We start from the raw sequence: 23,830 nt of genomic DNA, 5'->3' as shown, positions 1-23,830 counted from the left end.
GCCAATTCCCCATACTCTTTGGCTTAAAATAGTGGAAAGCTTCGTTCTTTTAGAAGTTCTCTAAGAAATTAAAAAAAAAAAAAAAAAAACATGTCAGGGTGAATTGGGTACTGACTAGAATGGTTAATTTCCAAAAGCTACATAGCATAGAAATTCTATCATGGTAGAGACAATTTGAAAATTAATAGATGCTGGTGATAATAGGATAGAGGGGGCTTGTTTATGAACAGAGTATTTTAGTGAGCAAACGCCAGCTGTGTGTGACTAAGGGTGGCATTCATCCAGGTGAAGGATGTTTTGGGGGAAATTTGTGTACTTTTTTTTTTTTAACAGCAGAGAGACTTTTTTTTAGTTAGACTACTGGTCTCTTTTCTTTTATAGAGGATTAAGTTTCAAAAGAAGGATCAGACCACTCTGGTGGGATGAGATGGTGGTGGAGGACGTATTTGGAATAAGAGGGATGTTTGCAACAATACTGGGCTAGAATTTCCCTAAACACTATGGTTCACAGGCATTTGACCAAATACTCAAGGGCCAAATCTTCCTATTACTTGTTTTCCTCCATTTAATGAGAATGATTGAGCTTAATTAGCTCCCAATTTTGTATTTACAGTGGTCACACCACAGAGCTTGTGAATACTCTTTAAGTTTTTTTTCCCACATTATAGTAATAAATAATACCTGTTTTGAGCATCAGATCTTTGCAAAAGTAGTTCGGTAGTAGAAATTGTTTTCGTAATGGAAAAAAAAAAAAGGACTGAAGGTTGTTATAAGTAATCAAAAGAAAAAGGGAAATATAAGAGTCTGCGATACGTCTTTTTAAAACTTTTTTGACTGTGCCACACGGGATCTTGTTAATAGTTCCCTGACCAGGGATTGAACCCATGCTTCTTGCAGTGGAAGTGCAGTCTTAACCCCTGGACCCCCAGGGGAGTCCCTGAAATGTCATTTTTTACAAAAAGTATTTATTTATTTACTTTTTGGCCACTCCATGCAGCTTGTGGCATTTTAGTTCCCTGACCAGGAATCAAACCTGTGCCCCGTGCAGTGGAAGCTCGAAGTCCTAACACTGGACCTCCAGGGAATGCCCCTGAAATGTCGTTTTTAAAGAAGGAAATTGAAGTCAGGAAAGAAGAGACCTGCCTGGAAACAAGTCCTGTAATTGGAGCTTCAGTAACATCCACCTTTGACAGAATCCCCTGCAAAGCTGCTACTTATACTTGTGGTCCTTGAATTAGGGCTCTGACATTTTCATATTTGCCATGGAAATGATTCTGATAATATAAATGATGCTTTATTTTTACACTTGATTAGATAGAGAAAATGGAAGCCAGATGTTGTTTAAGTGTGTATCTTCTGAGACTGCAGGGACTGTAACATAGGCAACAGTGAACTGAAGGAAGCAGAGTGGGTGTTGCTGAAGCTTGTAGGGCAGGGGTGGGACAGATAACCTTTGGTTTTTCTTGGTAACTCTTGGTTTTGATTCTGGCATAGTTGGCTAGGTTAACTGATTACATCACATGGTCTGTGGTTTCATTATTCATGTTGTGAAACTGGAGAACCCAAGGCATTCCTTTAAAGTGTGTTTAACTGTCTGCTTTATGTCAGACACTATGGTAGGTATTTTGAATAGAGTGGTGAATAAGACAGTTCAAGTTGTTTATTTACGTCTGTGCCAAGTACTGCAAAGGAGAAATCCTTTTGTCAGGAAAGCGTGTAACGGGATGCTGATCCTAATCTGAGGGTTCAGGGAAGACTTCCCTGACGGAGTAACAGCAGTTATATCTTCTTTCCAACAGCCACCATTGCTGTCTTTCCCAGTACTCTGTTCTATTTGTTTTTCCAGTTTAATAACTATTATTGCCCCAAATTCTTACTTTCCTTCTTCCTTCGTGTCCGCTTCTCCAACTCCACTACCTCATCACCCCCATTAGAATGAAAACTCCTGGAGAGCAAGGACCTTTGTGCCAGAAAACCCTGAATTGAAAGAAACACAGAGAGGTGGACGAATGTAAAAAAGGCCAGTGAGGTGGCAGTCAGTATGAGAGGGAGAATAGCAGCCTTGGAGACCATGTCAAGGATTTTAGAAGTTTAGAATTTATCCTAAGGGCAGTGGGAAGCAATTATAAGCAGGGGATATAAATGTTCAGGTTTGCTTGAACATTACTTCACTGTTGCATGGAGAATGGTAGAGATGTTAGAATGGGCCCGAGAAACCAATTTAGGCTATTATCGTAACCTAAGTAGCAGAACACGGGTGATGTCTTAGACTCGGATTTTAGCAGTGGAAATGGAGAAGAAAGTAAAATTGGTAGGTCTTGATGATGGATTGGGTACCAGAGAGGAGAGGAAGAAGTCAGGGGTGACCTCCATTCCAGACTGCTTTATTGTACAACTGAGTTGATGTCAGATACATTTTCCTGATGCCTTTGAAAAATAACGTGCACGTTTTCAAGTTTTATATATAGTAGAATTGTTCCTGATTGTGAAATATCAGCAAATGTGTTGAACTTTTCCAGTCAGCTTTTGGTCAAGACAGGAGTGCACCTTTTAGTCTATACTCTTTTACCTACTAGTAAGTAATCTATATCTTTGCTTATGGCTTGCTAATTGTTATAACTGATTGGGGTCCGAACGTTTTGTTTTCTAATGGTTTTATTGAGATATGATTCACATACAGTTACATACAGTTAGATTCACATACAAATAGATACAGTTTACCTAGTTTAAGTGTACAATTCACTGGCTCTTAATATATTCACAGAATAGTACATCTATCAATTTTATAACATTTTCATTACCCCAAAAGAAACCCTGCATGGCTTAGCCATTATTCTTCAATATCCTTCTGTACTCCAGCCTTAGGCAACCATCAGTTTACTTTCTGTTTCTATTGTTATTCAGTCGCTAAGTTGTGTCTGACTCTTTGTGACCCCATGGCCTGCAGCAGGCCAGGCTTCCCTGTCCTTCACTATCTCCTAGAATTTGCTCAAATTCATGTTCATTGAGTTGGTGACGCCAACCAACCATCTCTTCCTCTGTTGCCCCCTTCTCCTCCTGGCTTCAGTCTTTCCCAGCATCAGGATCTTTTCCAGTGAGTTAGCTCTTCCAGCTCACTGATTCATTCTTCTGCTTCAGATATTCTGCTATTGATTTCTTCTAGAGTATTTTTAATTTCAGTAATTGTGTTATTTGTCTCTGTATGTTTATTCTTTAATTCTTCTAGGTCTTTGTTAATTGATTCTTGCATTTTCTCCATTTTGTTTTCAAGATCTTGGATCATCTTTACTATCGTTATTATGAATTCTTTTTCAGGTAGTTTGCCTATTTCCTCTTCATTTATTTGGACTTCCTAATTCCTAGTTTGTTCCTTCATTTGTGTAGTATTTCTCCGCCTTTTCTTTTTTTTTTTTTTTAAACTTTTTGTGTTTGAGGTCTCCTTTTCCCAGGCTTCAGGGTTGAATTCTTTCTTCCTTTTGGTTTCTGCCCTCCTAAGGTTGGTCCAGTGGTTTGTGTAAGCTTTATGTAGGGTGAGATTTGTGCTGAGTTTTTGTTTATTTGTTTGTTTTTCCTCTGATGGGCAAGGCTGAGTGAGGTGGTAATCCTGTCTGTTGATGATTGGGTTTCTTTTTGTTTTGTTTGTTGTTTACATGAGGTGTCCTGTATAGGGTGCTACTGGTGGTTGGGTCTTGTATTCAAGTGGTTTCCTTTATGTGAGTTCTCACTATCTGATGCTCCCTAGGGTTAGTTTTCTGTTATTCTAGGGTCTTGGAGTCAGTGCTCCCACTCCAAAGGCTCAGGGCTTGATCTCTGGTCAGGAATGAAGATTCCACAAGTGGTTTGTTATGGCATTTAAGTGAGATTAAAACAAATATCCAAAAACAAGAAACAAAAGATGAACCCCAGACAAATGGCAGTTACAAAATCAGGCAAATAATTAAAATAATGGACTATACACATGTACATATACATCCATGAGCAAAGTCAAAACACTCCAACAAAAATAAAGTACAGTAGATTGACCCAGTGAACAAAGGAAATCAAACATTATATTTACCGGTTAAGAACAAAACTAACTAAAGCACAAACTGGAAAACAAAACTAAAGCAAGGTGCCAAGTGGGGAATAAAGCAACGAAAATAAAACTAACAAATATGTTGAGTGGAAAGGAAAGAAAAGAAAGAATAGATATGCAAAGTTAAATAAACATAGATGAAGAAGATTTATATACATTAAAGATTAACTGCAAGGGGAAAAGAACAGTAGGAAAGGCAAACAAAGGAATAAATGTAGGAAAAATATAATAGGTTGAAAAATTAAAAATTAAATTTAAAAAAAGAAAAAAGGAAAACTCCACAGAACCGCAAAAGCCCAATGTAGAGGCAGAGGTTTATAACAACAATAAAAAATGTGGCTGAGGAAGAAAAAAAGCTCAAAAGCTTAATTAGATTTCATAGTGCCAGTAAAATCGACAACTACAGCAGAGGGGGAAAGAAAAGAAAAACAAAATCCAAAAGAATCTACAGAACAAGTCAAAACATAATAAATGTTTTTCTTGAGCCACTGCTGTCAGAGTCCTTTCTCTCGCTGGTAGTCACAGTCCACCTCACCTCTCTAGGAGACCCTCCAACACTGTGCTGATCTCTGGACCTGCTGTGGGGGCAGCTCAGATTCTAATCTGGTCCTACTGCTATGTGTTCTTGCCTCCAATGTCCACAGCTATCAGAACTAGTGTGTTTTCTTTTGTGGGAGCTCTCAATGACCTTTTATATATTCCATAGACACAGAGTCTGCCTAGTTGATCGTGTGGATTTAATCTGCAGCTTGTACAGCTGATGAGAAGGTTTTGGGTCTTCTTCCTTAGCCACACTGCCCCTGGGTTTCAATTGTGGTTTTATTTTCACCTCTGCATGTGGTTTGCCCACTGGGGTTTGCTCCTGAGGCTGCCCTGGAGGACTTGGGTTTGCCCCTGTGAGGGCCAGGTGTGGAGGTGGTGCAGCTGCTTGGGTCGCAGGGGTTTTGGCAGCACGGGGTACTCAGGGGAGTTGGCGGCTAGGGCAGCAGGAAATATAGTGCTCTAGAAGGGTATGGCAACCAGTATTGGCCAATACGCTCCAGTATTCTTGCCTGGAGAAACCCCCTCCCTGACAGAGAAGTCTGGCAGGCCACAGTCTACAGGGTCGCAAAAAGTCAGACACTACCGAAGTGACTCTGTGCGCACAGGCATAAGACTTTCTTTTGCCTGTGGCAGCTCTGCCCCAGTGAGAGTTGAGCGTGAAGGTGGCACAGCTGCTTGGCTTGTGGGGACCCTAACAGCACCAAGTATGCAGGGACACGGACTGCCTCCATTGTAGGAGTTATAGCCCTGTCAGAGTCTTCTTCCGAGCCTCTTGTAGCTGGCGATCAGAAGGCCTCTTTGGCCAATCTTTCTCCGTAGCTCCAAAAATTCAGGCGCTTAGAGGGCTCCCTTGCCTGGGGTCCTCTGTTGTTCGGCGCATCAGTCACTAAAGGAGCACCCTGGGTGGGGTCCTGCTCTTTAGTTCAGTGCGTCAGGCATTTGATGGGCCAGCCTCTCTATTGTTCAGCTGCTGATGCTGGTGTGTGGGGACAGAGAGGCTATGGTGATGGCCCCACCTGCTATGCGTGACTCAGCAGTATCTCTTTGCTTCCATGGCTGCCTGGCTTTCCTCCACAGGCATTTCCCACCACAATCTCCTCTCTCACATCCCCTTGATCCGTCTCTCCGCAGTCAACAGCAGCCCTTGCCCTGGGATTGCTTCACAGTCTCTAAACTTCAGCTCCCAGATGCTGCACCTTCAAGGAGATTTGCGTCTTCCTGTCTGGGGTATGTATGGCTGCAGCAAGGACCGTCTGATTCTCATTCCATTTAGGCTGACACAGATGAGTTGTTTCACTCTCAGCCTTAAATGTTTCTCCTTTGACTCAGCTGCTGCTGCTGCTAAGTCGCTTCTGTCGTCTCCGACTCTGTGCGACCCCATTGACGGCAGCCCACCAGGCTCCTCCATCCCCGGGATTCTCCAGGCAAGAATACTGGAGTGGGTTGCCGTTTCCTTCTCCACCTCCGACTCAGACGATTGCCCCAAAATGGGGATTGGACCCCTGCTTCAGTTCCCCCACCATCCAGTCCTACTAACACTCTGTTTTTCTGCCTAGTTCCTACGTCCTACTGAGTTTTGCGTGGTTCTATATATTCTTTTCCTCTGGTCAGGTACTCCTTTCTGCTCTCAGCTAGTGTTCTGAATGCACTTCTATGTCTGAAGATGTATTCCTGATGTATCCATGGAGAGAGTTATACTTCACGTCCACTTACTCCTCTGCCATCTCGTTCTCGAAATGTTGAGTTTTAAGCCAGCTTTTTCATTCTCCTCTTTCATTGTTGTCAAGAGGTTCTTTAATTCATCTTCAGTTTCTGCCATTAGAGTGGTATCATATCTGCATATCTGAGGTTTTGTTGACATTTCTCCCAGCAGTCTTCATTCCAGCTTATGCTTCATCCAGCCTGGCATTTTATATGATGTACTCTGCATATAAGTTAAATAAACAGGGTGATGGTATACAGCCTTGTCTTACTCCTTTCCCAATTTGGAACCAGGCAGCTGTACCATGTCCAGTTCTAACTGTTGCTTCTTGACCTGCATACAGGTTTCTCAGGAGACAGGTAAGATGGTCTGGTAAATTTTCCACAGTTTGTTGTGATCCACACAAAGGCTTTAGCATAGTCAATGCAGCAGAAGTAAATGTTTTTCTGGAATTCCCTTGCTTTCTCTATGATCCAACAAATGTTGACAGTTTGATCTCTGGTTCTTCTGTGTTTTCTAATCCCAGCTTGTGCATCTGGAATTTTTCAGTTCATGTACTGCTGAAGCCTAACTTGAAGAATTTTGATCATTACCTTATTAGCATGCAACTTGAGTGCAGCTGTACGGTAATTTGAACATTCTTGGGCATTGCCCTTCTTTAGGATTGGAATGAAAACTGACCTTTTCCAGTGGCCACTGGTGAGTTTTCCAGATTTGCTGACACATTGAGTGCAGCAGTTTAACAGCATCATCTTGTAGGATTTTAAATAGCTCAGCTGGTATTCCATCACCTGCACTAGCTTTGTTTGTAGTAATGTCTCCTAAGGCCCACTTGACTTAACACTAGGATATCTGGCTCTAGGTGAGTGAACACACCATTGTGATTATTCAGGTCATTAAGACCTTTTGTGTATAGTTCTTCTGTGTGTTCTTGCCTCCTCGTCTTAATCTCTTCTGTTTCTGTTAGGTCCTTGCCGTTTCTGTCGTTTATTGTGCCCCTCTTTGCATTAAATATTCCCTTGGTATCTCCAGTTTTCTTGAAGTGATCTCTAGTCTTTCCCATTCTATTGTTTTCTTCTGCTTCACGCTGTTCATTGAAGAAGGCCTTATCTCTCCTTGCTATTCCCTGGAACTCTGCATTCGGTTGGTTATATCTTTCCCTTTCTCCGCTGCTTTTCGCTTCTCTTCTTTCCTCAGCTATTGAGGAGTAAAGCCTCCTCAAACAACCATTTTACCTTCCTGTGTTTCTTTTTTGCAGATGGTTTTGGTCACCACTTCTGGTACAGTGATTCAAACGTCCATCCATAGTTCTTCAGACACTATGTCTACCAGATCTAATCCCTTGAATCTAGTTGTCACTTCCACTGTATAATCATAAGGGATCTGATTTAGGTCATACCTGAATGGTCTAGTGGTTTTCCCTACTTTCTTCAATTTAAGCCTGAATTTTGCAATAAGGAGCCGATGATCTGAGCCACGGTCAGCTCCAGGTCTTGTTTTTGCTGACTGTATAGAGCTTCTCCATCTTTGACTGCAAAGAACAGATGGATTAATCTGATTTTGGTATTGACCATTTGTTGATGTCCATGTGTAGCATCATCTCTTATGTTGTTGGAAAAGGGTGTTTGCTATGACCAGTGTGTTATCTTGACAAAACTCTGTTAGCCTTTGCCCTGTTTCATTTTGTACTCCAAGGCCAAACTTGCCTTTACTCGTGGTATCTCTTGATTTCCTGTTTTTGCATTCCAATCACCTGTGATAAAAAGGACACCTTTTTTTTGGTGTTAGTTCTACAAGATGTGGTAGATCTTCATAGAACCGGTCAGCTTCACCTCCTTTGTCATCAGTGTTGGGGAATGAACTTGGATTATGTAATGTTGAATGGTTTGCCTTGGAAACTGACCAAGATCATTCTGTCTTTTTTGAGATTGCGCTTGAGTACTGCATTTCAGACTCTTTTATTGACTATGAGGACTACTGTCTCATTTTCTGTCTCTGTATGTTTGCCTGTTTTGGACATCGCATATAAGTAGAATCATTCAATACATGATCTTTTGTGACTGGCTTCTTTCACTTAACACAATATTTTCAAGGTTTATCCATGTCATAGCATGTTTCATTTCCTCATTTCTTTTAATTTCTGAGTAATAACCCATTGTGTGGTTATAACACATTTATCTGTTTCATCCAGTTGATGGATGTTTGGGTTGTTTGCACTTTTTGGCTATTATGGATAATGCTGTTGTGAATATTTGTGTGTAAGTTTTTGTATGCATATGTATTTTCAGTTCCCTTGAGGGTATACCAAGCGTGGAGTTGCTGGATATACCATTTTACATTCCTACCAGCAGTATATGAAGGTTCCAGGTTTTCTACATCTTCAACAATGCATTACTTATTTTCTCTTTTTGATTATAGTCATCCTCGTAGTTGTTGAGTGGTTTCTTACAGTAGTTTTGTATTGAGCTTCCCAACAGTGTTTCTATTGGACTAAAATAATAACAAGATAGAGGAAGGACAGTTTACTGGCTGACATAGAATATGTTAATCGTAAGAGAGTAGAAATGAATTGGCATATGCAAGTAAGTATTTTAATCATTTTCTAAGACTTTGCATTATCTTTATGATTCTTATTTATCAATTAACAATGAAGACATTTCATTTTGTACCTTAAATTCAAAATATTTTTGAGGTTCCAAAATACTTCTCACAAATTCCCTAAATATTTTTCTTACAGTTTTTCTTTCCCTTTAAAATATAGTCTTCATCCCTTTTGGATCCTAAAAGACATAGTTGAGAACAGCTACTGATTTTGGACAAGTTCAGCTGAACAATCCAATGACCATCTTGTACCAGTCACTCTTTTTTATTGTGTTTACATGGGGGCTACCTTCACAAATCCTCCAATCTTGTGGGGGAGACAGATGCACATTTATTTATATGTAAGGAAGAATGTGGCAAGTGTAGCAGTTGGGGGGGTATAAGCAGAGTATGTTACTATCAGTTATTAACTAGAAATTAATTCTAGTTTTTAACAGAGGTAGTCACTTGTAGACTAGGTAGAATTTTGGCTGATAGAAAGATAGCAGAAAAGAAGAGAATTTTAGGTTGAAGGAACTATGTAAGCAAAATCCTAGAAACAGGAAATTATAAGGTGTTTGGGATGAGAAGTAGTCTGTGTGATTATAGTTTCTGCTATATTGGGACAAGACGGCTCATGTGGGATCCAGCTTAAGATAGCCTGGATGCATACGACATGTAAAGGACTCTGAATTTTGTCCTGTAATCAGTGGGATACTTTATAAAATTATCTGCTAGTGTACAGGTCATGATAAAATCTATGCTTTTCAAAGGTAAAATGTATAGTGATGGTGAAGAACACATTAAAGATAGATGGGGAGGCAAGGGAGGCATTTGTAATGGCAAGGGTGAGAACTGACTTATCAACTAAACTTCACTTAAAAATAGGGGTTTATTATTTCACATGAAAGAAATCTGGAAGTTAAAGAGTTGGTTAAAAGAAACCCAACTATATCAGGGCTCTAGGGTGGCATTGCTGCATATTTCTTGGTTTAATCTTTATGATCACAAGGTGGCCCTCATTCAATCACAAGCAGGAGGTAGAAGGGTGGGCTGTCTTGTTGTTAGAGAAGAAAACTCTGGCTAGGCACTCCTAGCTTGACTGACCAAGATTGGATCTCATGACAGTGACTTAGCTGCAAAGGAAGCTGGGAAAATGGGAGATGTGATATTTTCTACCTTTATAGTGGGAGGTGAGCTCTGCTGATGAAAAGAACAGGTGAGAGTAGGAGTTCAGAGGCTAGAAATTAGTAGTGTTAGGAGTTGCTAATACCCTCTAGTTAGTAGTAAAAAGGCAAGAGAACAGATAGATTTAAGAGATAAATTAGAAGCAAAGGAGAAATTAAGATTGACTCCTGGTTTGGTGGTGAGTGAAGAGATGGTAATGCTATTTACCAAAATGTATTTCCTGATCTAAAATTAAGTTGGGTCCTTAACCTGTTAATACCACTTATAAAGTGGATACCGTCCTAGGCCTAGGACCCTATTATTGTACCTTCTAATCAGCAACCTAATGGAACTTGGAGGAGATGGTTGGAGGTGGGAGAAGGCAATGGCACCCCACTCCAGTACTCTTGCCTGGAAAATCCCATGGATGGAGGAGCCTGGTAGGCTGCAGTCAGTCCATGGGGTCACTACAAGTTGGACACGACTGAGCGACTTCACTTTCACTTTTCACTTGCATGCATTGGAGAAGGAAATGGCAACCCACTCCAGTGTTCTTACTTGGAAAATCCCAGGGACGGGGGAGCCTGGTGGGCTGCCGTCTGTGGGGTCGCACAGAGTCTTATATGACTGAAGCGACTTAGCAGCAGCAGCAGCAGTTGGAGGTAGTTCAGTCTTTTTTTTTTTAATTGTTTTACAGTATTGGTTTGATTTCTGTCATGCATCAACATGAATTAGCCACAGGTATACATATGTCCGCTTCTCATTTTTAAGGACTACTTCTTGGACCGGTGTCAGCTTGCTGCATAAGAATCATCTGGGGAGCTTGTTAAATAAATCAGAATCTTAGGGAATTTGATTATTTTTAGATCTTGGATTTGACCATCAATTTTGTTAACAAGCTCCCCAGGTAATTCTAATGCACAGTTTGGTTTAGGTATATTTGGTAGGAAAAATGTGGACTTTGGTTTTAGGCAAACCTGAATTTAAGTCCTAATTCTTCACTTATTAACTGTGTGAACTTGGCCAAAGCACTTGACTGACAGAGCTCAGGTCCCTCATCTGTGAAATGTGTAATAACAACAACATCACCAATAATAATAATAATAGCTACTTTACATAGCTTTTTGAAATACACAGTATTTATGTAGTGTGTCTAGCTTAATGACTGCCATATTGTAAGGATTCAGTAACTGATTATTTTCATGTACCTTAATAAATACTGGGTGTTTAATTTAGCAAAGAAACACATTTCTATAAAGCTACAACAAAAAGAAAATAAAAAGCCAAATATAATAAATTGCTTTTCTTGTTACTTGGTATCCACTGTAATCAATAATTGATTTTTTTGGCCCAGCCAAACATCTTCTAAGCTTGAGCATATAAACTCTGTTTATTTTCCTAACTGCACTTTTGGCTGTGTCAGTTCTGTATAATCTATGTAAGTATATAACCTAAAAATCAGTCAGTATAGAGAATTACTAATCCAATTTCTGTGAAATACATTATTTAATATTTAGTAGAGGCTATTTTTCATAGTAATCTCATATAAAACCTTAAACTAGGCAGGATTCTTGCTCTTATAAAACAAAAACCAGACAATTCTGATAAAAGTAGTAAGTGCACATTTAGGATCATTTTGTTTTTCTCAGGGCTTATGTAGTTACCTGGGTTAATAATTGGAATGTTATTGTGGATGACTGTCTCGTGATACTCACTTTCACTTTTCACTTTCATGCACTGGAGAAGGAAATGGCAACCCACTCCAGTATTCTTGCCTGGAGAATCCCAGGGATGGAGGGGCCTGGTGGGCTGCCGTCTATGGGTTCGCACAGAGTCGGACACGACTGAAGCGACTTAGCAGCAGCAGCAGCAGTCTCGTGATAAATAACTACTCACTGAGAGTGAATGCTCGTTTTTCCTGTTTCAGTGCGTAAGGAGGTCTTGGTGGAAGGGAGAAGATGCTTACATTGGCTATTTACTTTGTGCTAGGGAATTTGACTTAATTTGTCTGTAGGAGAGACGCAGCCTGCTGTAGTGGGTACCTGTGGACTCTGAAGGCATGCTGTCTGGGTTCCTTTCTCAGCTCCTGCACTTACAGATGTGACTTTAGGTAAATTACTAATCTTTGCGTGCCTTGACATTATACTGTACACCTCCCTCATGAAGTTGTTGTGAGGATTACATAAGCTAACATACCTAGAGTATTTACGAAGTGTCTGGCTTATAGTTCTGTATAACTGTTGGCTATTCTTAGTTTCACAAATTTCACAAATTTACGTTGTTCTGCAGTCTCACAAAAATCCTTTAAGGTATGTATCTTCTTAGTCTTTTTTTATAGGTAAGAAAACTGAGCTTTGATGCGGTTAGTAACTTAGCCACAATGCCGTCTATTTGGTGATGCAAATCCTAGATAGCTTCTTTCTGCAATCTACTATGCCTTTAATAATTTAGTTATTTTTAAAAAATTCTAAAAATAATAATTACTTATGTGATTCATATGGTATTAAGTAATATTGATTTCATTTATCAAAAAATATTTTTGCTAATTGGCAATAGAATGGATTAACTAGTTTTGAACTTTGAGTAAGCTGGTAATATTTTGAAAAACATTTTTTTATTGATCCTCCATTAAAAATATTGCATCAAGGGATGTGGAGAAAAGATAACCCTTGTACTTTGTTGGTGGGAATGTAAATTGGTGCAGCCACTGTGGAAAACAGTATGGAGTTTCCTCAAAAAACTAAAAATAAAGTTGTCATATGATCCAGCAGTCCTACTGCTGGATATATATTTGAAGAAAACAAAAACAATAATTTGAAAAAAACACATGCACCCCAGTGTTCATAGAAACATTATTTACAAAAGTAAACATATGGAGAGGCGGGGCTAAGATGGCGGAGGAATAGGACGGGGAGACCACTCTCTCCTCCACAAATTTATCGAAAGAACATCTGAACGCTGACCAGACTTCACAAAACTACTTCTGAAGGCTGGCTGAGGACGTCAGGCTTTCACAAAAACTGCGCATTATCTTCAAAAGAGGTAGGAGAAATTATAAAAGATAAAAAGAGAGACAAAAGAGTTAGGGACGGAGACCCGTCCCGGGGAGGGAGTCGTAAAAGAGGAGGAATTTCCAAGCACCAGGAAACCCTCTCACCGGCGGGTGTGGGGGAGGATTTTTTATCTCGGAGGGCAACGTAACTGGGAGGAAAAAATAAATAAAATCCACAGATTACGTGCCTAAAGCAACTCCCAGCAAAGAACCCCAGACGCTCGCATCATCCGCCACCAGCAAGTGGGGGCTGAACGGAGAGGAGCGGGCGGCATTGCCTAGGGTAAGGACCGGGCCCGAGTGCCCCGAGGGCAATCTGAGGGAGCTAACGTGAGATAGTAACCTAAACTGGGACAGCGAGAGAGAGAGAGAACTATCCCGCTAAAAGCCCAACTCTAAGGCACTGCCGGCCCGCTCACAGAACAAAGGACTGAGCGATAACAGAGGAGAGCTAGCCGGCTGCGGACCGCCCCATCCCCCGCCAGACACAGCGGGCAGGCGGGGCCCGCCAGAGCCGGAAAGGGGCAAACTCGGCTCCAGAGAGGGCACCCCCTACCAAACTGCAAACAGGCTCCCAGTTTCTAAGCAAAGACTGCCTGAGATCCCGGAGGGTCGACAGCCGCCGGGAGGGTCGCAGCCAGAGACCAGCTCCCCAGAACCGACACAAAGCACACCGGAGCCGGGCGAGCCCGTAAACCGAGGCGGGGACCAGGGAGGTGATAAGCCGCACCGCCCCAACAGGGGACAGCGCCCTCGCCAAACTCCTGGCCGCCTGGGCAGCTCCGACCGGGAACGGCACAAGCCGCGGGCGAAACCGAGTCTGCGCCTTTGTGGAGTAACCGGGAGCCTGAACCTGAGCGGCTTAGACCTGGGAAGTGCACGCAGCTCAGGGCCCGCTCCCCGGCCGAGTAACCTGAAGCCTGAGCAGGGTAGACGGGGAAAGCACACACGCCGTGAGCGGGGGCGAACCCAGTGCGGCCGAGACACTGCGAGCTTACCACACACACGCCAGATTTGCAGTGTTCCTTCCTCCCCACAGCACGATTGAACAAGCGAACCTAAAGAGAGCACCTCCACCGCTTTGTTGCAGGGCGGAAATTAGATACTGAAGAGATCTCCAAACAGAAGCCAAATAAACAGAGGGAAGCGCTTTGGAAGGGACAGGCCAACAGATTAAGATCCCTGTAGTTAACACTGACTGCATTAAAAAGGACCTATAGATCTTGAAAAGTATAAGCAGGAATAAGGATCTATCTAAAACTGAGCAGATCCCACACTGCTCACAACAGCTCCAGAGAAAGTCCGGGATACATATATTTTTTACTATTATTATTTTTTTTTATTTTTTTTATTTTTTTTTTAATTAAAAAAAAATTTTTTTTTTCTCTTCTTTCCTTTTTCTTCAAGTCCTCTATTACACCTTTAACTTTCATTTTCATAACCCACTATTAACTTGCAAAAAAAAAACAAAACCCTATTTTTGAAGCAAACTACATACATATATCTTATACCTTTTGTGTTTTCTTTTTTTTTAATGTTTTTTGCCTGTTCTACATTTTTTTACTGTTTCTTTTTTTACTGTTTTACTGTTTTTTTTCTTTTTACACTGTTCCCTTTTTTCTTTTTTTTTTTTTTTTTAAGATTGTAAGTTTTATAAGAGTCTAACCTCTACTCTAGATTTTTAATCTTTGTTTTACATATTTGATATCAACTTTGTACATTTAAGAACCCAATCTTTAGGACCCATTTTTACTCAGGAGTGTGATCACTGGCCTGATCACTCTCTCCCCCTATTGATGCTCTTTCTTCTCCCCCAGGGAACCTCTATCTCCCACCCTCCTCCTTCTCTTCTCAACCCAATTCTGTGAATCTCTGAGGGTGTTCTGGGTACCGGAGAACACTTCAGGAACAGGATACTGCCCAGATCTCTCTCTCCCCTCTTAATTCCTCCCTTTCTACTCATGCTCACCTCTGTTACCTTCCTCCCCCCTCTCTATGTATCTCTGTGAGTCACTCTGAGGGTTCCAAACTGTGGAAAGCACAGGGGGAAGTGCTTACTGGCTAGATTGCTCTCTCCACATTTGAATTCCCCTCTTCCCCTCCTGGTCACCTCAACCCACCCCCCCCACCTCATCTCTCCATGTAACTCAGTGAACCTTTCTGGGTATCCCTCACTGTGGAGAATCTTTTCACCATTAACCTAAAAGTTTTATTATTGAGGCTGTATGGAAGGAGAAGTCTTGAGGCTACTGCAAGAATAAGATTGAAAGCCAGGGGAAACATTAATTAATAAGAGACCATCCAATACCCTCCATAAATTCACTGAAACCAAGCTCCACCCAAGAGCCAATAAGTTCCAGAGCAAGACATACCACGCAAATTCTCCAGCAACGCAGGAACATAGACCTGAGCATCAATATACAGGCTGCCCAGAGGCACACCAAATCCATAGACATCTCAAAAATTAATACTGGTCACTCCATTGCACTCTAGAGAGCAGAAATCCAGCTCCACCCACCAGAACACCGACACAAGCTCCCCCAACCAGGAAACCTTGACAAGCCACCTGTCCAACCCCAACCGCAGTGAGGAACCTCCACAACAAAGAGGAACTTCATACTACCAGAATACAGAAGGGCCACGCCTAACACAGCAATCTAAACAAGATGAAAAGGCAGAGAAATACTCAGCAAGTAAAGGAAAATGAGAAATGCCCACAAAGCCAAACAAAAGAGGAGGAGATAGGGAATCTATCTGAAAAAGAATTTATAATAAGGATAATAAAAATGATCCAAAATCTTGAAAGCAAAATGGAGTTACAGATAAATAGCCTGGAGACAAAGATTGAGAAGATGCAAGAAATGTTTATCAAGGACTTAGAAGAAATAAAAAGGAATCAATATAGAATGAATAATGAAATAAAGGAGATAAAAGACACTCTGGAGGGAACCAACAGTAGAATAACGGAGGCAGAAGATAGGATAAGTGAGGTAGAAGATAGAATGATGGAAATAAACGAAGCAGAGAGGAAAAAAGAAAAAAGAATCAAAAGAAATGAGGAAAACCTCCGGGACCTCTGGGACAATATGAAACGCCCCAACATTCGAATCATAGGAGTCCCAGAAGAAGAAGATAAAAGGAAAGGCCATGAAAAAATACTCGAGGAGATAATAGTTGAGAATTTCCCTAAACTGAGGAAAGAAATAGTCACAGAAGTCCAAGAAACCCAGAGAGTTCCAAACAGGATAAACCCAAGGCGAAACACCCCAAGACACATATTAATCAAATTAACAAAGATCAAACACAAAGAACAAATATTAAAAGCAGCAAGGGAAAAACAACAAATAACACACAAGGGGATCCCCATAAGGATAACAGCTGATCTTTCAATAGAAACCCTTCAGGCTAGAAGGGAATGGCAGGACATACTTAAAGTAATGAAAGAGAATAATCTACAACCCAGATTACTGTACCCAGCAAGGATCTCATTCAGATATGAAGGAGAATTCAAAAGCTTTACAGACAAGCAAGAGCTGAGGGAATTCAGCACCACCAAACCAGCTCTCCAGCAAATGCTAAAGGATCTTCTCTAAACAGGAAACACAGAAAGGATGTTTCAACACGAACTCAAAACAACAAAGTAAATGGCAACGGGATCATACTTATCAATAATTACCTTAAATGTAAATGGGTTGAATGCCCCAACCAAAAGGCAAAGGGTTGCTGAATGGATACAAAAACAAGACCCCTATATATGCTGTCTACAAGAGACCCACCTCAAAACTAGGGACACACACAGGCTGAAAGTGAAAGGATGGAAAAACATATTCCATGCAAACGGAGACCAAAAGAAAGCAGGAGTCGCAATACTCATTTCAGATAAAATAGACTTTAAAATAAAGGATGTGAAAAGGGACAAAGAAGGACACTACATAAAGATCAAAGGATCAATTCAAGAAGAAGACGTAACAATCATAAATATATATGCACCCAACATAGGAGCACCACAATATATAAGGCAAATACTAACAAGTATGAAAGGGGAAATTAACAATAACACAATAATAGTGGGAGACTTTAATACTCCACTCACGCATATGGATAGATCAACTAAACAGAAAATTAACAAGGAAACACAAACTTTAAATGATACAATAGACAAATTAGATTTAATTGATATTTACAGGAGTTTCCACCCCAAAACAATCAATTTTACCTTTTTCTCAAGTGCACATGGAACTTTCTCCAGGATAGATCACATCCTGGGCCATAAATCTAGCCTTGGTAAATTCAAAAAAATTGAAATCATCCCAGCCATCTTCTCTGACCACAATGCAGTAAGATTAGACCTCAATTACAGGAAAAAAACTATTAAAAGTTCCAACATATGGAGACTAAACAACACGCTTCTGAATAACCAACAAATCACAGAAGAAATCAAAAAAGAAATAAAATTATGCATAGAAACGAATGAAAATGAAAACACAACAACCCAAAACCTATGGGACACTGTAAAAGCAATACTAAGGGGAAGGTTCATAGCAATACAGGCGTACCTCAAGAAACAAGAAAAAAATCAAATAAATCAACTAACTCTACACCTAAAGCAACTAGAGAAGGAAGAAATGAAAAACCCCAGGGTCAGTAGAAGGAAAGAAATCTTAAAAATTAGGGCAGAAATAAATGCAAAAGAAACAAAAGAGACCATAGCAAAAATCAACAAAACTAAAAGCTGGTTTTTCGAGAAGATAAACAAAATTGATAAGCCATTAGCCAGACTCATCAAGAAACAAAGGGAGAAGAATCAGATCAACAAAATTAGAAATGAAAATGGAGAGATCACAACAGACTCCACAGAAATACAAAGGATCATAAGAGACTACTACCAACAGCTATATGCCAATAAAATGGACAACTTGGAAGAAATGGACAAATTCTTAGAAAAGTATAACTTTCCAAAACTGAACCAGGAAGAAATAGAAGATCTTAACAGACCCATCACAAGCACGGAAATCGAAACTGTAATCAGAAATCTTCCAGCAAACAAAAGCCCAGGACCAGACGGCTTCACAGCGGAATTCTACCAAAAATTTAGAGAAGAGCTAACACCTATCCTACTCAAACTCTTCCAGAAAATTGCAGAAGATGGTAAACTTCCAAACTCATTCTATGAGGCCACCATCACCCTAATTCCAAAACCAGACAAAGGTGTCACAAAAAAGGAAAACTACAGGCCAATATCACTGATGAACATAGATGCAAAAATCCTTAATAAAATTCTAGCAAACAGAATCCAACATCATATTAAAAAGATCATACATCATGACCAAGTGGGCTTTATCCCAGGAATGCAAGGTTTTTTTAACATCCGCAAATCAATCAATGTAATACACCACATTAACAAATTGAAAGAAAAAAACCATATGGTTATCTCAATAGATGCAGAAAAAGCCTTTGACAAAATTCAGCATCCATTTATGATTAAAACCCTCCAGAAAGCAGGAATAGAAGGAACATATCTCAACATAATAAAAGCTATATATGACAAACCCACAGCAAACATTATCCTCAATGGTGAAAAATTGAAAGCATTTCCCCTAAAGTCAGGAACAAGGCAAGGATGCCCACTTTCACCACTACTATTCAACATAGTTTTGGAAGTTTTGGCCACAGCAATCAGAGCTGAAAAAGAAATAAAAGGAATACAGATAGGAAAAGAAGAAGTAAAACTCTCACTGTTTGCAGATGACATGATCCTCTACATAGAAAACCCTAAAGACTCTACTAGAAAATTACTAGAGTTGATCAATGAATATAGTAAAGTTGCAGGATATAAAATTAACACACAGAAATCCCTTGCATTCCTATACTCCAATAATGAGAAAACAGAAAGAGAAATTAAGGAAACAATACCATTCACCATTGCATCAAAGAGAATAAAATACTTAGGAATATATCTACCTAAAGAAACAAAAGACTTATATATAGAAAACTATAAAACACTGATGAAAGAAATCAAAGAGGACACAAACAGATGGAGAAATATACCGTGTTCATGGATTGGAAGAATTAATATAGTGAAAATGAGTATTCTACCCAAAGCAATCTACAGATTCAATGCAATCCCTATCAAGCTACCAATGGTATTTTTCACAGAACTAGAACAAATCATCTCACAATTTGTATGGAAATATAAGAAACCTCGAATAGCCAAAGCAATCTTGAGGAAGAAGAATGGAACTGGAGGAATCAACCTGCCTGACTTCAGGCTCTACTACAAAGCCACAGTCATCAAGACAGTATGGTACTGGCACAAAGATAGAAATATAGATCAATGGAACAAAATAGAAAGCCCAGAGATAAACCCACGCACATATGGACACCTTATCTTCGACAAAGGAGGCAAGAATATACAATGGAGAAAAGACAATCTCTTTAACAAGTGGTGCTGGGAAAACTGGTCAACCACTTGTAAAAGAATGAAACTAGAACACTTCCTAACACCGTACACAAAAATAAACTCAAAATGGATTAAAGATCTAAACGTAAGACCAGAAACAATAAAACTCCTAGAGGAAAACATAGGCAAAACACTCTCCGACATAAATCACAGCAGGATCCTCCATGACCCACCTCCCAGAATATTGGAAATAAAAGCAAAAATAAACAAATGGGACCTAATTAAAATTAAAAGCTTTTGCACAACAAAGGAAACTATAAACAAGGTGAAAAGACAGCCTTCAGAATGGGAGAAAATAATAGCAAATGAAGCAACAGACAAACAATTAATCTCAAAAATATACAAGCAACTTCTGCAGCTGAATTCCCGAAAAATAAACGACCCAATCAAAAAATGGGCCAAAGAACTAAACAGACATTTCTCCAAAGAAGACATACAGATGGCTAACAAACACATGAAAAGATGCTCAACATCACTCATTATTAGAGAAATGCAAATCAAAACCACAATGAGGTATCATTTCACACCAGTCAGAATGGCTGCTATCCAAAAGTCTACAAGCAATAAATGCTGGAGAGGGTGTGGAGAAAAGGGAACCCTCTTACACTGTTGGTGGGAATGCAAACTAGTACAGCCACTATGGAGAACAGTGTGGAGATTCCTTAAAAAACTGGGAATAGAACTGCCATATGACCCAGCAATCCCACTGCTGGGCATATACACCGAGGAAACCAGAATTGAAAGAGACGCGTGTACCCCAATGTTCATCGCAGCACTGTTTACAATAGCCAGGACATGGAAGCAAGCTAGATGTCCATCAGCAGATGAGTGGATAAGGAAGCTGTGGTACATATACACAATGGAATATTACTCAGCCATTAAAAAGATACATTTGAATCGGTTCTACTGAGATGGATGAAACTGGAGCCCATTATACAGAGTGAAGTAAGCCAGAAAGAAAAACAACAATACAGTATACTAATGCATATATATGGAATTTGAAAGATGGTAACGATAACCCTATATGCGAGACAGAATAAGAGACACAGATGCATGGAACAATTTTATGGACTCTGAGGGAGGAGGGTGGGACGTTCTCGGAGAATGGCATTGAGACATGTGTATTGTCATATGTGAAACAGAGCACCATTCCATGTTCGATGCATGTGACAAGGGCTCAGGGCCGGGGCAATGGGATGATCCAGAAGGATGGGATGGGGAGGGAGGTGGGTGGGGGGTCCAGGAAGGGGAACACATGTAAACCCATGGCTGATTCATATCAATGTATGGCAAAAACTATTACAATATTGTAAAGTACTTAGCCCCCAACTAAAATAAATAAATTAAAAAAAAAATAAAATAAAAATAAAAAATAAATAAATAAATAAATAAAAACAGTTAAAAAAAAAAAAGTAAACATATGGAAGCAACCTAAGTATCCATTAATAGATGAAGAGATAGATGAAGATATATTTACAATGGAATACTATTCAGCCACAAAAAATAATGAAGTTTTGCCATTTGCAACAACATGGATGAATGTGGAGGGTATTACGCTTAGTGAAATAAATCATTCAGAGAAAGAAAATACTGTGTATTATTCTTTATATGTAGAATCTAAAAAATACAACAAACTAGCAAATGTAAAAAAAAAGAAACAGGCTCACAGATGTAGAGAACAATTGTGGTTACCAATAGGGGAGAGCTAAGGGGGGAAAGCGAAATAGGGGTAGGGAATTAAGTACAACTACCATGTATGAAATAAATATGCTACAGGAATATACTGTGCAGCACAGGGAATATAGCCAGCATTTTTTAACAGCAGTTAATGGAGTATAATCTTAAAAAATTGTGAATCACTATGTTATAACCTGAAACTTATACAATATTATAAATCAACTATACTTCAATAAAAATTAAATATTGTATCAAGGTGTACTGAGATATTTTAAAGTATAGTGTAATTACAGTAGGTATTTAATTGAAATTAATTGCATAAATATAACTTACTTGGGTTAGATAATGATATTTTTATAACATCATTTTATACTTGATGATCATAATAGTTCAGTTCAGTTGCTCAGTTGTGTCCAATTCTTTGTGACCATAATAGTACCTTGAGGTTTTTGGACTTTATTTTTGTTTGTTGTGTAGTTATATAAATATTTGAATACAATACCATTATTTATTTCATTTATAATATGGATGCATTTGTGATGCATCTAAATCTAAATCCTGAATTATCTAACTCTAAATACATTTTATGGAATATATATACAGTTTTCTTGCTAACAGATCACCACTAATGTGTATGAATAGTGTTGACTTGAGACATTTGTGTCTACCTCTCTGTATCTTTTATAAGAATAATTGTGTACTGAATAAGAAACTTAATTTAAAAGATTCAAGTGAAAGATAGGCTGTGTTTTTTGTTTTTGTTTTTAATTAATTCTGTAACAGGGGTGGAAGTATGTTAAACTACACTCTAAAGCCAATCTTGCATTAGAAATTTTCCCTTACTGACTCTTCCTCCTTCTCTGTAAGCACACAGATACATGCACTACACTTACTAAACAATAAAATAAAAATATTGTTTTATAAGGTTATTTTCAGAAGGTAAAAAGCCCCAAACTGCTTTTCCCCTTTATAGTTTTAGGTAGAAAGCGTTATGCACAACTTCGTTTGAAATTTCCCATTAGAAGCAATAGCGATTTTGTTTTGAATAGCTCTAAAGAAAAACTATTACAATATTGTAAAGTAATTAGCCCCCAACTAAAATAAATAAATTTATAAAAAAAAAAAAAAAAGAAGCTATGTGTTTCCTCCTCAGCACTCTTTCTTTTGGTAAAGTGCAACATGGTGCCAGAAATTCATTTTCTCTCTTTGGAATGGAATGGAAGTTCCTGAATTTGCTTATGGTTAGAAAGAGAACAGTTACCCAAATTTTACATTCAATGTATTTTTCCTTAGTTTCATTTAGTTTATAACATATTGGTGGCAAAATTGTTCCACATCCTTTGAATTTCATGATCTGATTCTGGACAATAAGAAGTTAGCCAGATCTTTCTCACAGAAGTCTGTCGTTTTTTTCTTAATTATTCTCCCCTTCCTCCCTAACTTGGGTCTCACCAATTCCTTTTTTCTCTCTCATTTTTTTTCTTCTCAGTAGTTTGTTTCCCCCGTCTCATCTCCTTGAGGAATAAGGAGGGCCCTAAATCCTCGGTAGGGCAGTGTTGAAACCATTTGTGAAAGGAGAGCAGAGGACACAGGAAGACATGGGTTTTAAAACCAGCTGCTTGGCTCCTATGATTTTGAATCTGGAGGGTGGATCAGGTGCTCTGTTTACGTCTGATTCCTGCACTGCTGCATTGCTTTTCTTTGCAAGAGCTGCTATCAGAATTGTAAATGCTCTTCCCTGCATTGCAGTTTAGTTAAGGACATTTTGAAGGAATTGATGTTGGTTTTCATTGCTTTTGCTGCAGTACCTTATCTGATTTGGGAAAGAAGGTTCTTATTTGGTTAGGTTTGTAGTTCTGTAGGCTTAGATTCTGTCAAAAGAGTGGCTGGTTGATGTCGCAGATAAGATGACTATTATTTTTAGAGGTTAGTATCTAGAAGTATCTTTTTCTGCATCTGTATTACCATGGTGATAGAAGGCTTCCTAATTTTTCTCTGATTTTGAAGGCTCTACTAAGAGCATCAATACTTTTTTCCTTTAATTATAAAGACCAAAGATGGAAGGTTTTTCTTAATCTTAGTTGTTTTATTCCTAATGGACTTTCTCTGTTACTTGCTAGATGAAAATATGGAACTGAAGGCAATTACTTTTTGTTAAAGAAAAGTTGCCTGTCTCCGTGTGTGTGTGTGTGTATTGTGTATTCTGGAAAGGAACTCACACACACACACACACACACACACAAACTTCTATGCAGCCTTTTTATATTTAAAACCCTGGATCGAGCCTAACCTTGGTAGTGAACAGGTATAAAAATTGCCTTCTTTTTAATGAGCCCTTTCACACTATATTGTGGGTTTAGTTTTAAAAAATTTAGATAGTGTGCTTTTTTTTTTTAAAGATAGTATACTCTTATCATCTATATATGTATATATATATATATGTATTTTATAGCAGCCCACTATAACCAGTCTTTGCACTAGATTTTCTTCTATGAAGTCCCATTTTTCTAGAGTTGAGGTAGTAGGAAAATGAAGATAACATTGGATTTTCTTGGGAAAAAGTGGTGGTTAAGA

General features: G+C 39.2%; 1 protein-coding gene across 6 annotated transcripts in view; it reads left to right on the top strand.

Moving 5' to 3' along the window:
• The window catches only part of NUBPL (NUBP iron-sulfur cluster assembly factor, mitochondrial), a 361,834-nt gene that overhangs the window by 19,417 nt on the left and 318,587 nt on the right, over positions 1-23,830 (top strand). The window contains exon 1 of one of the 6 annotated variants that reach the window (XR_014070750.1): positions 12,945-13,109. The exons of the other annotated variants lie outside the window; for them this stretch is intronic. The gene's annotated coding sequence lies outside the window, so the exon portion shown is untranslated. Of the gene's footprint in view, positions 1-12,944; positions 13,110-23,830 lie in introns of those variants that run through there. 6 annotated transcript variants of the gene reach the window in all.

The sequence above is a fragment of the Giraffa tippelskirchi genome, chromosome 12 (genome assembly GCF_054371585.1).
Source record: "Giraffa tippelskirchi isolate mGirTip1 chromosome 12, T2T-mGirTip1v1.2.pri, whole genome shotgun sequence".
Classification (NCBI taxonomy): Eukaryota; Metazoa; Chordata; class Mammalia; order Artiodactyla; family Giraffidae; genus Giraffa; species Giraffa tippelskirchi.
The sequence above is the reverse complement of the archived record's forward strand: the minus strand, read 5'-3'. Positions and strand labels throughout refer to the sequence as shown.